The sequence below is a fragment of the Cibotium barometz genome, chromosome 22 (assembly GCF_041138505.1).
Source record: "Cibotium barometz isolate CiBa-2024 chromosome 22, ASM4113850v1, whole genome shotgun sequence".
In the NCBI taxonomy this organism is placed as follows: domain Eukaryota; kingdom Viridiplantae; phylum Streptophyta; class Polypodiopsida; order Cyatheales; family Cibotiaceae; genus Cibotium; species Cibotium barometz.
Window position 1 is genome coordinate 42,061,952 of NC_141067.1, and position 15,891 is coordinate 42,077,842.

The 15,891-nt window shown below is 36.9% G+C and overlaps 1 protein-coding gene across 1 annotated transcript in view; it reads right to left on the reverse strand.

The window, feature by feature from the left end:
* The window catches only part of LOC147626620 (agamous-like MADS-box protein AGL9 homolog), a 45,183-nt gene extending 33,055 nt beyond the window's left edge, over positions 1 to 12,128 (reverse strand). Inside the window, exons 1-2 of the mRNA XM_086816838.1 lie at positions 12,081 to 12,128; positions 3,304 to 3,382 (exon numbers count right to left, since the gene is read on the reverse strand). The gene's annotated coding sequence lies outside the window, so the exon portion shown is untranslated. The remainder of the gene's footprint in view (positions 1 to 3,303; positions 3,383 to 12,080) is intronic.
* Positions 12,129 to 15,891: the final 3,763 nt, after the last annotated feature.

The following is a 15,891-nucleotide window of genomic DNA, read 5'->3' on the forward strand; positions in this document are numbered from 1 at the left end:
GTTAAAGAGAAGAAGGCTATAAAAACATCTGGACATCATTAAGGATAAAGCGAAGAAGGCTATAAAACCATCTGGACATCATTAAGGATAAAGCGAAGAAGGCTATAAAACCTCTAGGCAAAAAAGCTTGGATGGTTTATGGGAATCTTATGAGCCGTTAGATTAAGATCAAGATCAAGAACTAGGGTGCCATACCAACGTTTTAAGAACAACTTCTACAAAACCCAAAAACCACCTCTTTTTTTTACAAAACCACTTTCTTCAATTCTTAATTCCTTAATAATCAAGCCATATGGATGTGATTTACTAGTAGGGCAAGGGCTCCAACCTCCTCCTAGTCTTGGATTCTAGAGTCAATTTCCATAATCGAGGGCCATAATAACTTTTTATTGATTTTTCAAAAAAGAAGAAGAAGAAGAAGAAAAAGAAGAAGAGATGAATCACAAAATTCACCCTCCTATGCTACGTGGGGTTCTACATTTTTTTAAAAAAAATAAAAAAATTTACTTTAAAAAATAAAATAAAAATAAAAAAAATGCACCGGCTGCCTGCTGAAATTCTCGTCGTTGCCAATTAATTAATTTTCCCCTCATCCACCTGGTGATCACCTACTAGCAACATTACATCACCTCATGCGAATGGCATGCCATCTCCATTGTCTATGTAAGCGCTACGCGCTACTGCCATACGCTTTCTTATAAAGCTTTTGGTAAATCTTAATTAAGCTTTAAATCTAAAAACGCTTTACTATTCTTTTGTTAGAAAAGCACTTGATATTAAAAGCTTTCTATTGCAAGCTTGGTGTCCTCTATTATTCAAAGCTTACCAATCCAGTTTTCCAAGATTTTACCTCCCCTTCACACTTGGTGACAAAAACAAGAAGAGATAAAATCTAAGTTTAAAGGCTTCCAACGATCCAAGTCTTGTTGAAAACAAATAAACTTTTGCATTATTTTAAGCAAAAATGCCCCCCCCCCCCAAATTGCCCCCCCTCCCCCCCCCCAAAAAAAACATGTTTTAAATTAGTGATATATGTGCCCAAATGAAATTAGTGATATATGTGCCCAAATGAAATTGGAGTGTAACATGATACAAAATAGAAGATTATCAATGGCCTAATCAGATATTTAAACCCTTAAAGATTAATATTAACACTTCTTTATGCATTAATTGTACACTCTATTTGTAGGTAAAGGTTTGCTATAAAACAAAGAGTACATTGAAGATTTGAATAGGTTAGAGAGCAAATCAAGCTATAAGAGTTGACGTGATCATGGATCAATGATAGCTAAATATTCTTATATCTTCAATTGCATCATAAAAAGTGTCTTATACTAGTCGTCATTGATCTCATCTCTAATCAACATAGATCTAAAAATCTCTCCCGATTCATGTTTTTTCTGCTCTGGATGCTTGATGTTATCTGATGTAGATGATCTCCTTGATGTTATCTGATGTAGATGATCTCCTTGATCTTGTGGTATTATGGGGGTTCCTAAAATCTTCAAGAGAAGCCCTCCAATCACTTAACTTGAGATTACTAGAGTGAATGGGTAAAAGAGGAAATTTTTAGATCAACAAAGTCATTAATACTTAATGACATGTACTAGTTAGACACGTCGTAGAGTGCATAGATATTTAAGGGATAGTGGTAGGCTCTCATACCAACAAATTAGAATTAGAAATTTTGGAGTAATAGGGTCGATAGTAGTGGACAAGGTTCAATACTTGAACATAATCATGAAAATTTAATTAACACTAATGAAAAGATAATGACATGCTAGAGAGTTGATCTAACACAAACACAATCCTCATGTACACATGCCCTTATCATCTCTCTTGATTCTAGGTATACCTCCCCCTGATCTTCTTGTTGATGATTAAATGCACATCATGTGCATGCCCACTTGAAGTAGGTGTCTTCATCCTAGGAATCTACCATCCATGTTGAATACCTTTCTAGGTTTACATTGCTTCCTAACATTTACTAGTTTGATTTCTCACATAAACTTAGCAACACTTCTATCTCTAAGGTGTATCCTCTCCTCCATCACTTATTTTCTAACACTACCCCTTAACTGTTGAATTCCTATTAGCATACATGTATTGGGTCTACACTCTTACTCATTTTATAAAGTCGTCCACCTCACTTTGAATCTTGGCTACAATTTTGACTTTGACTTGAGTCTTCACACTATTAGGTGGAAAAAGGGTTACAAGTATGGGTGAGACTCATGCTCTCATTACGCCCTTTTAAAAGGGCATATATGAGTCCTAACTTCCTTTCTAGGAAGTAATAATATCCTTTTCCTTCTCTTTAGTCTTATCATGTCTACTTCAACTCAAAGTCCATGCTAGGAGTCTTATCATGCCTAGTGGGAACACCTTCCTAGGTTTATAATTTACTAGTGTATTTTCTCATAACCTTAGCAACACTTCTATCTCTAGGTGCATACACCCCCTCATTTCAAAATACCCTTGATCACTTACTTTCTAACAAAATAGTCATATCTCCTCTAGTGTCTATTGACTATCTTAAAGAAAACAAAACAAGTGTGCAAACACTTCTAGCTCTAGGGTTTTTATCTTTAATATACACACATAACTCAAGAACTTAAAACTTATTGGTTGAAAAATTTATACAGCATTTTGTACATAATATTAAACTCGTTGGTAGAGTAGCTAGTACTTTTCTAGTTGTTTTTACTACAAAATATCAACCAAGCATAAGCTAAGGTTCCATTTCAAAGTTGGGGAAATTTTGTGAAATGTATATGGACATTTTCACCAAACCAAAAGGCATAATAACATACTTCAAATTCAAACTTGGAATTATTGAGATCAAAGAAATGAGTTAATGTTATTCATGTAAGATGTTTATAGTATTCAGACATGGAAATATTAATGTTATTCATATAAGATGTTTATAGTATTGAGACATGCAAATATTACGTAATATGATAACTAAAATCCATATAGCAAGATGAGTTTTAAATTGTTCATAATTTTAGAATCATTTTAGATAGAATACACAAAGTTAAATATTTCTTAAAAATTATAAGCCTTCAATATCCAAATGAGAACACATGCACTCATATAAAAAAATTTAAGCATCAATGATTAAAATTTACATAAATACAAAGATAGAAAAAAAACTAAAAAATTTACAAAACTAATGCACAGTTTATTTCTAATGGATGAATACAAATTTAAAGATATAGAGGAAAAATTAGAAAATAGATGAGACAAATTATTATGTATTTTTATTGGAAATATAAGTGTTATCATCTTAGTTTTACCTACCTCGACATCCTGAAGAAGACACTATTTGGAGTGTTTTTTGTCTGCATGCTCTCGATATCTCTCCACACCATTCGGCACGCTAGAGATATTATAAAGAAATAAATCATTATGTTATGATCTAGTCGTGATTTAAAAAGAATAATTTAACTAATCTAACAACTTTAGATTTCTTAAAACAAAGAAAAATCCTAATTTAAATATTTAATAGTTTTGAAAAGAGCATGAAATCTTTTCTAATGGTACTTCATTTTGAGTGCTAAGACTTGTACTATATTTTTTAAAAAAAGTGTTCAAGTATATGAATAATGTAGAAATTTGCAACCTTAATATTCTTACTGTGTAGGGGTAAAAGCATGCATAAACACCTATGATTCAAGATAGAAAATTTTACATAAATGGAAAGTCCATGTTGTTTTTTAAACTTCACAAAAAACCAAGGTTGATCTAGATTCCATGTGAATCTACTGACAAAGCTTCATAATATCAACCTAATCATCACAAAATACAAACAAAAACAAGTATGAAATTTCACCCATGTCATCAATGCGCAAGTGTATGTATAGTGTATACAAAAAGATATGGCACTTTTGTAAACAAATCTTATTTGATAACCATCAAAAAGCATTAACATGGTACCTCAATGAAAAATTATATTTCTTTGGATAAAAAGAGTTGATATAAGCCAATTTAACACAACTTAGACAAATGCTTTAAAAGACATTCCATTAAGTGCATACATAGACAAAGAAGTCTCCCTTTGAGGTTGCGAGTTGATATAAGCCAATTTAACACAACTTAGACAAATACTTTAAAAGACATTCGATTAAGTGCATGCATAGACAAAGAAGTCTCCCTTTGAGGTTGCATATGGTTGTCTAATTATTAACTTGACGACCCGAGCTCTCAAAACTCCCACAAGGAATTATGGTGTAGACCAGGTTGTTCAAGGTTTACTACCTTGTGGTAGTGGGGAAGTGGAAATCAGGTACATGTGGCCAAGAGAACTACTTTTGGCTAACTAGGAACATTGGTGCATATAAATACATGGACCCATAGCTAAACCATCATATTCATCTTCTTTTCTCTCAATGTTGGACTTCACATAGCATTTATATGTAGATGATGAGTGTATAATAGCATTTATATGTAGATGATGAGTGTATAATAGGTCGTAAAGCTCAGATTACATCTTGTACTTGAGTTTAGTTTGTACTACTTCTTCCGTTTACATTATATAGAGTAGTATTTTAGGACTCTTATGTGTGCTATATTTCTACAAATATAGATAAAGAATTTAAGGAGGGGCTAAGTATAGGGGATAATATTAGAGTAATGAGAACAACATGAATTATTATAATGATAATAAAAATGCAATTTGCCCTCAAGGATGTCCACATCCCTTTGAAGTTTGCATGCTGTAGTCTACCACACTTGCTCCATGTAAACACTCAAGTGTGTCATCTTTGGGACATGTAGGTAGTCTTTTTCTACTTTCTTTTCCTTGCCTTGTAAGATGTAGTTTATGGTAATATAAATAATGAATATTCACCCATCGGAGAATGCTGTGAGTTTTCTAAGTGTAGACAAAGGCTACAAATTCAATTCATAACTACTGAATTTCTTTTTGTTTGCAATGAAATTTCCCTACTTCCATTTTGTGAATAAATGCAGAGATAATGACATTATATTTCTGATTTATTCACTTAGGCTCACCTCAATAAACATCCATACGTACTTTTCAATGCTCAATAATGAGGTTTTGATCTTCATGGTTATTAATCTTTTTTTTTATATCTACAAATATGATTATTGATCTTTACAATGAATTACAAAACTGTGTCACATAGTATTTTAGTCAAATATAGAAACTACATTAGGTAAGAATTCTCATTGAGATGACTTCAATTTCAAATTTCATCTAAAACATGCAAGGAAAAATAAGTAAAAATAGGATAATAATCTTGATAGTGTAAAGAAAATGTAAATATTATTTTGACCATGCAATAATGGTCTCAAGAACATCTTCTTGCAAGATAAGATAAGATTTTCCATGTTGATTTCTATAGCTCACACACTTTTGTCTAATGTCCTACATATTATTATAGAAGTGTTTACTTATTGTTAATGTTTCAAGGTCAAATTAACTATGGCCCTTAATTCTATGTCCAAGATTATGATTCTTAATGAATGCATGACATCATGAGTATCACATTACATTTTGATTGACTTAATTTTATGAGTTTAAAATCACAACTTATAATATTACCATTCTATTGAAGAGATACAATTTTTACATGCACATCACATCATTTTGTACCCTAGTTCTTATAGCTCATGTGCCTTTTTCCAATGTATTACATATTTGCAGTGACGTGTTTTCGTCAAGGTTAGTGCTCCAAGACCAAAGAAATGATGATATGCTATATATTCTTATACAAGTGTTTTTCTTATAGTTAGTGTTGCAAGAACAAAGTTTAAATGACTGCATGACATCATGAGAATAGCTCATCACATTTTCATCGACTTAAGCTTTGTAGCTTACAATCTCAACTACCCCCATAGATTCTTCCTCATGAGCAAATACATGGTTTTTGCTTGCCATGTATGGAATTGTTCCCCGTTGAATTTAGCTACTTGTGCAATGCTCATGATAATGTGAAGGATTCCTTACCTCTTGATCTAATTCAAGATTTAAGGGTAGCGTCTACCCTTTTACAACTCCAATTTGGTGTTTAATGATGATTACAACAAGTTTACAAGCATGGATATACCAAAAATTTCATAAAGCCGAGGATAGTTGGTTTTGTACTGGATGGTTGGGACATCAAACCAACTTCAAATTGCAATCTAAAGTGATAGAGATCTATATCAGATACTCAATGGTAACTTGGAACCATCAATTGCATCAAATTTCTTGATTAATGTTAATTAATCACTCATTAGTGAGATTAATCTCCTGTTTTGTGTGCAAAAAATAAAGTGTATGGGGAGGCTAGATTTGATGCCTTGGAGTTCATATGAGCTCAAATCCTTTTAAGGGAATCAATATCACTTATTCTAGTAGTAGCGGATCAAGCCCAAAAACATAAGATTTGACGAAATAATGAATGCTTAATCTCTGTTTTACGAAAGTCACTTGCAAATTTGATCTAGAGCTTGATGTAGCTTCTCCTTAACGAACAACATTTACAGATATTGGAGAGAAAAGAAAGTAGATACTGAATTGGATATAGGCATGGCGCCATATCTCGGACCTGATAATTATGGCTAGTGTTCGATTCCTAAAACTGCTCGTGGTCTTAAGAGATCAACCCAAAGAAAGATATGATGGATATGGTGCTGATCAGCTGGAGTTCGACATGAATCAAGGACCGAGTGATAGAGGCATGATGTTATATTATCATCGCCTAAGGTGTCTACCAGCATATATGCATGTCACATTCGAGGACATGGTCGACACTAGGTTTTGGATATCACACGCTGCATTCATGAGAACCCTGAAAAAGCTTTAGTCGTACCAGAACTTCTATCATCACGAGTTTGGCCACCAGTCCTTTTGACCTTGGTAAGAGGTTCTGAGGACAGAAGCTATATCAAGTAGGGGGAGATGTTAATCCCATTTTGGATTAACAAATATGCTCCTCCATTTGAGGACATTAATAAGTGTCATGCAAAGGCACTATAAAAGTTATACATTATGAGATATTGGCCATCCAAGTCCTTAGTTAAGTACGTTTTGGGCGCCGAAGTGTGAATAAGGACCAATTGTATACAAGGCATTTTCTCATAATCAATGGACACAATTTTCGTTTGTGCTATTGAGAGCTCTTGCTTTTGTCTCTTGAGAGAGAGATTGAGAGAGAGAACTCTAGCACTTGTGCCTTCTCTATACTTGTTGGATATGCTCCATCACATGCACACATTAACATCCTCTTGGTAGAGTTCAAATCTCAAAGGTTATTGAGACATTAGTCTTGGCCCTTTTACTCTTGTTAAAGCTCATAGATGTACCACAAAAGACATGCCTTACGTTGGAGATATTCTTGCCTACACGCCTACATTCGAGATATTCTTGGCTCCTAATCAAGCAAGCAGTGGAGATGTTCTTGGCTCCTAATCCAGCAAGGAGTGGAGATAATCATGGAGATAATTATGAAAAAGAGTAGTACCTAATCATCTCATTAGAGCCAAGCTAATGCGTGTATCTCTGCCTATTTAAAGAGGCATCAAATCAATGCAATGTGTGGTCTCTATTTTCAATCATCTGTGGTATTACTATGTTTTCATTTAATGCTAATTGTTATTATCATCCTCCTTAATCAAGATTTGGTATCAGAGCCAAGTTCGATTAGAGTAGCTTGTGCATTCCTTCATTAGAATTCTATCGACTCTGAGCGCTTGCCATCACTGCCACATCCGTGCTCCACTCCATCACCATGGGCCAAAGACCTGCTAGATGCTACCGGCAGATTAAGAACAATGCTGCCAACACCTGAGCTGAGCCACACGGCCAGCTTCGCTCTTTGCTGGTAGTGCTACCCAAGCCATGTGGCCAGTTTTCTTAAGGCTTTGAAGTAAATAATTTTCATAAGGTTTATAAGCCTTAGTAATAAGGCCTATTAAAAATCAAACTCATCTGCTCATCACAATCATGCCTTGGTGAATTGATCTCCTTCAGCTCTGCTCAACTCAGCCGGATCTGCGACAACAAAATACAAGGTGGTTTTCTTTGAAGGTCAAGTATTTGAACACTCTTTTGCAATGTTTTTTGAATTATTGACGATATGACTAGATCATGTGAAGAAATCATACAAATTTCATCTGACTGTAAAGCTTTGGTAAATCAGCCAACTAAACAAATTCTTAAGACGAGGAAAAGAGTGATTATAAAAATTAAAATCAAGGCTCGATAGAAAACTATGGTATTTTAATTATGACAAATATATTGGTTTAGGTGATTTTCTTACCACAAACATTTGTATGGAATTGTGATGGATAACTAATCTCTTTCTACCTCAGCATTAGACACTGCTCGAAGAGAGTCTCTCAAGTAAGACCTTGCCATCATGTCTAAAACTTCACAGTTAGAAAGATTTACTGAGGAAAATTTTCATACTTGGCAAACTAGGCAAAGGTTTATCCTTCAAAAGAAAGATTTGTGGAAAGTAATTACTACATCTAAAAATGATAGACCCACCATAAGGGAAGGAAAAGCACAATGGGAACTCTCTGACACTAAGGCACTTGCTATTCTAGCACTTGGGCTTGGCGATCAATATTTACATCATATTTCAAACATAGAGTCAGCTAAAATAGCATGGCAAACTCTTAATAGACTTTTTGGTACTAGTGGAAAGAATTCAAAGATAAATCTCAAGCTACAAAGCTTTAGGCTCACTATGAAGACCGGTGACTCCTTTCCCAATCGTCTTAATAAGATGAAAAGTCTCCTTACACAATTAGAAGATATCAAGGCAATAGCTTTATTGCTAAATAGTATGGCTGAAGAATATTATAATATTGTAACTACACTTCTTAATGTTCCGGATCTGAAAATTCAAGATGTGGAGTACTCTCTTATGGGTGGAAGAATATAAAAAGAAACAACTACGACAGGAAGCCTCTGAAGAGAAGTTGATGGATTAAGCATATCTCACTTAAAAGAAGAATATTAAACCTCCTCAATGCACTCATTGTGGTAGGATTGGCCATCTTGCAAAGAATTGTTATCACAAGGATAAACCAAAGCTTCAATGCACAACATGTGGAAAGCTAGGACATCTTGCAGAAAAATGCTACAACAAAGGTGTAGCAAACATTGCTAGCACGTCTACACTTGAAGAAAACATTGCACTATGCAACCATGTAAATGCCAGGCTTATGATGGTGACGAGGCATCATGGGCTTTTTAAAAGCCATGTACTACTCTCCATTTCCCATATGGAAAATCACCTCTAACCACCGATTATGTAGGTTATGTGATATGTCTATTCCCACATTGTCTCTCACTTGGCCATATAGCCCTCAAAGGGGAGATTGATGGGAGTGTTGGGTCTATATGCGCAACTCATGATAGTGCACATGAGGCACTATGTTTCATGGAGTGATGATGGGGCTTTGGAGGGATGCACTATGATTAGAAAATACCTAGGACTCATGCATTTTTGTGTAGAGCTATGCTCATAGGAGCTATGCTATTGCATTATGTTTTCATGTTCCATGTATGAATCAAGGAGGATGTTGGATATGCTCCATCACATGCACACATGAACATCCTCTTGGTAGAGTTCAAATCTCAAAGGTTATTGAGGCATTAGTCTTGGCCCTTTTACTGTTGTTAAAGTTCATAGATGTACAACAAAAGACATGCCTTACATTGGAGATATTCTTGGCTACATGCCTACATTTGAGATAATCTTGGCTCCTAATCAAACAAGCAGTGGAGATAATCATGGAGATAATTATGAAAAAGGTTAGTACCATTAGAGCCAAGCTAATGCATGTATCTCTTCCTAGTTAAAGAGGCATCAAATCAATGCAATGTGTGGTCTCTATTTTCAATCATCTGTAGTATTACTATGTTTTCATTTAATGCTAATTGTTATCATCCTCCTTAATCAAGACTTATATGTTGCATGCTTGTATCGAGGAGTGAGAGAGAGTGATTGCCTTGTGTGGTGGTATGAGAAACTCTACGGTGAAAGCGGGGAGGTGGAGCTTGGAGAATTCAAGCTTCTCAAGTGAGCTTGGAGACCTCAAGGGACACAGGTTCGAAGCATTGGTAAGTGCCCTACGATAGTTGTGTTTTATTGCTCTTCCCTAAGGTGAATGCATTGAGTTCCCTCTTGGAGGTGTGGTAGTCCATAACATAGACATGTTTTGTGTACCGTGAAATCTCACTTTTTTTGTTGTGAAAAAATGGTGAGATAATGGCGGTATTTTCTCGATTTATTCACTTAGTATTACCTTAGTAAACATCTATATGTACTTTTTAATTCTCTTTGAAAGATCTATGGTAGGTGGAAAAAACGAGGTTCTGGTCTTCATGGTTACTTTTCTTCTTTTTTTAATTTACAAAGATGATTATTGATCCATACAATGAAATGCAAAACTATGTTACATAGTATTTTGGTCGAATAAAAAAACTATATATGGTAAGAATTCGCATTGAGATCACTTCAATTTCAAGTTTCATCTAAAACATGCAAGGAAATTCAAGTAAAAGAACACATGATAGGATAATAACCTTGATAGGATAAAGAAAATGCAAACATTATAGTAATGGTCTCAAGAACATTTTCTTGCAAGATATACTACATGTCACAAAATTTTCCATACCATAAGGTGCTTTGCCATCTTACCCGCTCGAACGTGCACTTCTCTTTTGTGTAAGACGGCGTCAAAACGTATAAAGCATCCTTACCTTGTGCTTAATGTCAAATAGGGAAAGTCTAAGGACTTTGTGTAAATGTTTGCTTAAGACTAGTAACAGAGACCATATCATTTTTAAGTTTGGTCGGCGTAGTGTGAGAACTAGTGAGTTGTTCGTTTTTAACAATAAGCAATACACTATCATTTCCTTATAATAGTTTACTTGTGAGCTCTTCTTATGCCCTCTTCTTGCTTGCTTGCAGCTCACACACCTATCTACTGTCCTACATGTTCTTATAGAAGTGTTTACTTATTGTCAATGTTTCAAGGTCAAATTAATTGTGGACAAAATATTTCCTATGATAATAATAATACATCCTTCTTTTAAGATTTATGTCAATATTATATACGATTTTAAGCAACCCCTTAATTCTTTATGTTCAAGATTTTTATTCTTAATGAATGCATGACGTCATGAGCATTACAAATTACGTTTTGATCAACTTAATCATACGAGTTTATAATCACAACTCATAATATCACCGTTCTGAAGAGATACAATTTTTTCATACACATCACATCACATCATTTTGTACTCTAGTTCTTATAGCTCATGTGCCTTTGCAGTATGCTACATATTTGTATTGAAGTGTTTTTGTCAAGGTTAGTGTTGCAAGACCAATATACTACCTATTCTTTCTTTCTTTTTCAAGTGGCCTTTGGCTCAAGATCGTCCCATAGTTACGAAATTTCACTGCCCATAGACAGCCGTCCGTAGGCCCTTATTTATCCACCCATAGGTCCACCGAGGAAGCAGAAGGGGGGGTTTTGAACCCAGGACCTCTTGGTCCTAGGCAAACACCTTCACCAGTTGAGCTATCACCTCATTGGCAATATACTACATAATCTTATACAAGTGTTTTGCTTATAATGACCAAAGTTTTAATGAATGCATGACTTCATGAGAATAGCTCATCACATTGAAGCTTACAATCACATTTCAAATTATATCAAGCTATCAAAACAAAGCACTTCCCTTTTAATTGAAAAAACTGAATATGTAGCTCTCCACTCCTTATACTTCTGAAAATCAAGACGCAAATTAAGGCCCAAATTATATTTTGAGTGAGATTACTGATGAATAAAATCTTGATAAACTCCACGAGTTCACGAACCTTGAGCCGGGACACGTGATGTGCGCTATGCAAACATTTTCATAGTCACTGGAACATATCGTTTTTAACAAGAGATAGCACCTTTCCTTGGGGCTTACTAAGGGAGAAAGGAGAAAGCCGTTTATTTATAATTTCATCTAATCTTGAGATTCCAAATATTTGTTTCACTCTTGAAAACGCAGTAAAGCTTTAATTCACTATACAATGGAGAACTTAGACGAAGGCCCCTACCTGGAGCTGGCGAACTCGAAGAGCGTTCCAGTGGCGGCGACGTCCACCCGCATCGAAGAGGACGGAGAGCTCGTAATCCTCCTTTCGTAGTCTGTTGCGGCGCTTGGAGAAGGTGAGCCGGCGGTTGATGGGCTTCGCGATTCGACTGATGGGGTTGGTGGCGCGGCCCTGGGTGGCGGACAGCGGCCCCGATGATGGTCGGTTTTCCGCAGGCGCAGGATCATCAACCAACAGATGAAGGGGAGGAGCCATGTCGGCGGCTGCAGCTGATCGGGAAATAGTGGTGCGGGACGACGTCATTTTGGCTTGGCCGATCGTGCAAGTGCGAGGGTGTGAGCGCGGCAGGCTGCAGGTAGTGTTAAAAAAAGAGCAGGTCGGTCGTGTGTTTTATTTGTATGAGAATCGCTGTTTTGAGGAGGGGGAGGACGGGTCACGGAAAATACAAGAAGGGAAAGAACTCCGTCGATCATTAATGGCGAGGCTGGCACGTGTGGCCCGGCACCACCCTCTTAATAACCTTACGGTTTCCACTCTCTTAATAATAGCTTACGGTTTCCGACGTGCTTCACGTACCTGCCGGTGCGGAGTACACTGCGCATTGCAGTGCACGTCCCAGCTCTGGATTGTTCTACAGCGCACGCACACACACTCTCATACACGAACCAACTTGGCCAACCGCCTGGCGAAATTTAGGAGGATTTTACGGGCAACTGCCTGGGAGTTTAGAAATTGAAAGACAAATTTGAAAGAGGCCTTCTTAAGAAAAAGCACACCCTACTTGGAAAAAAAAACACTGGTCCCAACCGCCTGGCGAAATCTAGGAGGATTTTACGGGCGTGAGTCCCGTGCACCTTGCGTTATCTTCCCGCCACTGCCCTGGGAGTTTAGAAAACTTTGGATGCCTTTGCAACTTGCAGTGGTAGAGTCGCGACTCGCTGGTGCACTTATTTGAACGCGGCGACCTGAACGCAAGGGTGCTTCCATAACTTCCATAGTGCGGGCAAGGTACGTATTAGCAGGTACGTTTTCAACCCACCATGAATGATGGCGCCCTCACCAAATTTCAAAACTTAACTAATGCTCACTCATCAATCTAGCTACACAAATCTCGTGGCTAAGAGCACTGTCACGCATAGGGCTTACAGGGGTAGCAAGCGCAAAGATTGAGTTTAATTAGGAGAGGTAGGCGCAAATATATTCACTTTAATTAACCCCATCCCACCTAGGGCTTAAAGCAGGGTTGGGGAAAAGATAAGGTTCATCTTAATCTACAACTTATTCAATTTCTCTTTCTTTTTTTTTGGGAGAAAGATATTTATAATATTAGCATGGAGAAACTGTACAAAAGGTACCAAAAATACCATGGGCCAAAGACTTTGAGCTAGTCATAGCTTCAGTGGTGCATCCTTTAGGGGCCAGCCTTTCCAACACATACTTGCCAGTCCACACCTTGACCACTCGTCTGGTCCCCGGGGGTTCTCAGTGAAGGCCACAAATGTTTCCTTACGGTGCTTTTCCTTGACCTGGTACCATCTTTTGGTCTTTGGCCCAAATTTGAGAGGCCTAGTCTTCACATCATATCCTAATCAATCCTGCATGCACCCAAATATTAGACAACCTAGTATGTACAAGGGTCTGCTGATCAGCAGATCGACTCATCCTAGTTTGCAGAGAGTATATTGCCTAAAAAATATTAGCATCATTTAGCTTGCTAGAATAGTATATAGACTAACACAAACGAGTACATTTATACATCAATTCAACCACATATTTAGACCAGTATTTCCCCCCCTTTCTGAAACACAATACTATTTCTAGATACCCATATTTCCCATAATAAGGAGCCATATCTAATAATATTAAACCAAGTTAGTGACATCTTCAGATTCCACCCCCTACCTAGAACCCAATCCCCCTAGCGAACCTAAACACCTAAGGACTTGGCTACCTATTTTCCAATTCTAACCCAAGAGTCCCAGATATAGTAGGGCGATCCAAGAAAGCATGCCTTCCATCTTCCAGAGTTGATCTGCACCTGGGGTAGCAGCCTAAAGTGAAGCTCCTTTGAAGGAGTTTAGACCCAATGGGAAGGGCCATAAAGCAAAGTCTCCATAAAAAGACCTAAAATTTCAAGGGAATGTTTGACTCCTAAATGAGTTTCCACCTCTTCCTCCAAGTTCCTGCTCTCTAGTTTACTTTCCACGCTCTATTGCAGAATTCAGTGTTGAGCTCAGTTTTCCTCAATTCTAAGTAAAGGACCTTAGTTGTCCCTTTATCTAGCTTTATACAAACCATTGAACCACATCGAGTCTTTTAATCAAACAAGAGTCATCAAAAGCAGTAGATACCCATACTTTCTGTGCTTTTGCCATCATCTGTCTAGCCAGATGCTTTTCTCTAGATAGTAGGCCAAAGACTTGTGATGACTAGCTGATCCAACTCTTTCCAACCTGCCGCCAGAGACCAGTCCCAATACTAAGCTAGTCTTCTTAGTCCGCTATTGTTTAGTTTCTTTGGCAAGAGCAATATCTAGAAGAGCTAGAGGAGGGTTAAAGTTATGGGACCACTAGATCCCTAGGCTGAGAAAAGAATTTCAAGTACCTCTGTGGGGTAGCCATCCCAATAGGATAGGTTCAACACTTCCTTCCATTTGCCACTTAAAAAGCTACAAAAAGGGGATTTTGAGATCTTGAGGGGAGCAGAAGAGAATAGTTTGTTTCTCCAGTTAAGTCTCAACCAGCTACTTTTCTGAAGGACAAAAGAGTCTTCCACCGCATCTTTGAACATTCTACACCATATTTCCTCCTGAAGTAGACATTTGGGGAGACGAAGGGCTATCTAGTAGGTACTCTGCATTTATAATAGTTCTCCAGCCACACGAATAGCCATCTATTTGATATGGCACGGATATTTCCTTGATTACAGAATCAAAAATGCCTTCAACAAGGCAAATAGGGCCAATAGTTGCAAGCATTCTCTTAATACAACTTTCAAGGTATAGAAATTTAATAACACACCAGAAATTGCAGAAGGACTTGGTAATTTAGAGTAACATAAATGAGCAAGACTCACAGTCTCAATTCAGGGTGCTGGTATGGAATTCATAGTCCAGACAATCTTCTTGTCTACCTCCAAACAGACAAGGCTCCAATGATTGCTGAAACATTAAAAACCAGAGTTAAAAACAAGACATTAAATCAATCAAAATTTTAAATAATATCAAAAAATATGTATATTTACCTTGATTCATATGGAAAAATAATCATGTTGACTTCCTTGAAGTTGCAGTAGAGATAAACCATCTTCTTATGTTATCCGGTGGACTACTTTTGATCCTTAGCAGAGGAGCCAGTTGAGAATTAAGAATAAAAACTTTAGTCTGGGACTCTGCAGGGATCTTACACTTTACCAAACTGCCAAATAAAAAAATAAACATTAACACCAGAAATTATCAAACTTGAAGCAAACAAATATATTAGACTCAGATGAAGAAGAACTTACTTTAGACAAACATACAAAATAGAGTCAGATATCTGATCTCTCTCTTCAGTATATTTAAGTCCACCAAGTCGAGACTAAGTTGTCTCTCCCCATCGTCCAGGGCTACGAAGACATATATACCATTCTGAAATTTTAACAATTCATGTAAATTAACAGCATCTAATTCTGCAATTTTCTCCTGGTACAACTTGTCCCTTGCAAGCTCAACCTCTGTAGGCTTCTCCATGGCCATTGCATTCTCCTGCTTCAGTGCCTCTTGTTGTAACTTGCAGGGCCTCCTGTTCAGCCCTGGCTCTTTTATTAACTTCAT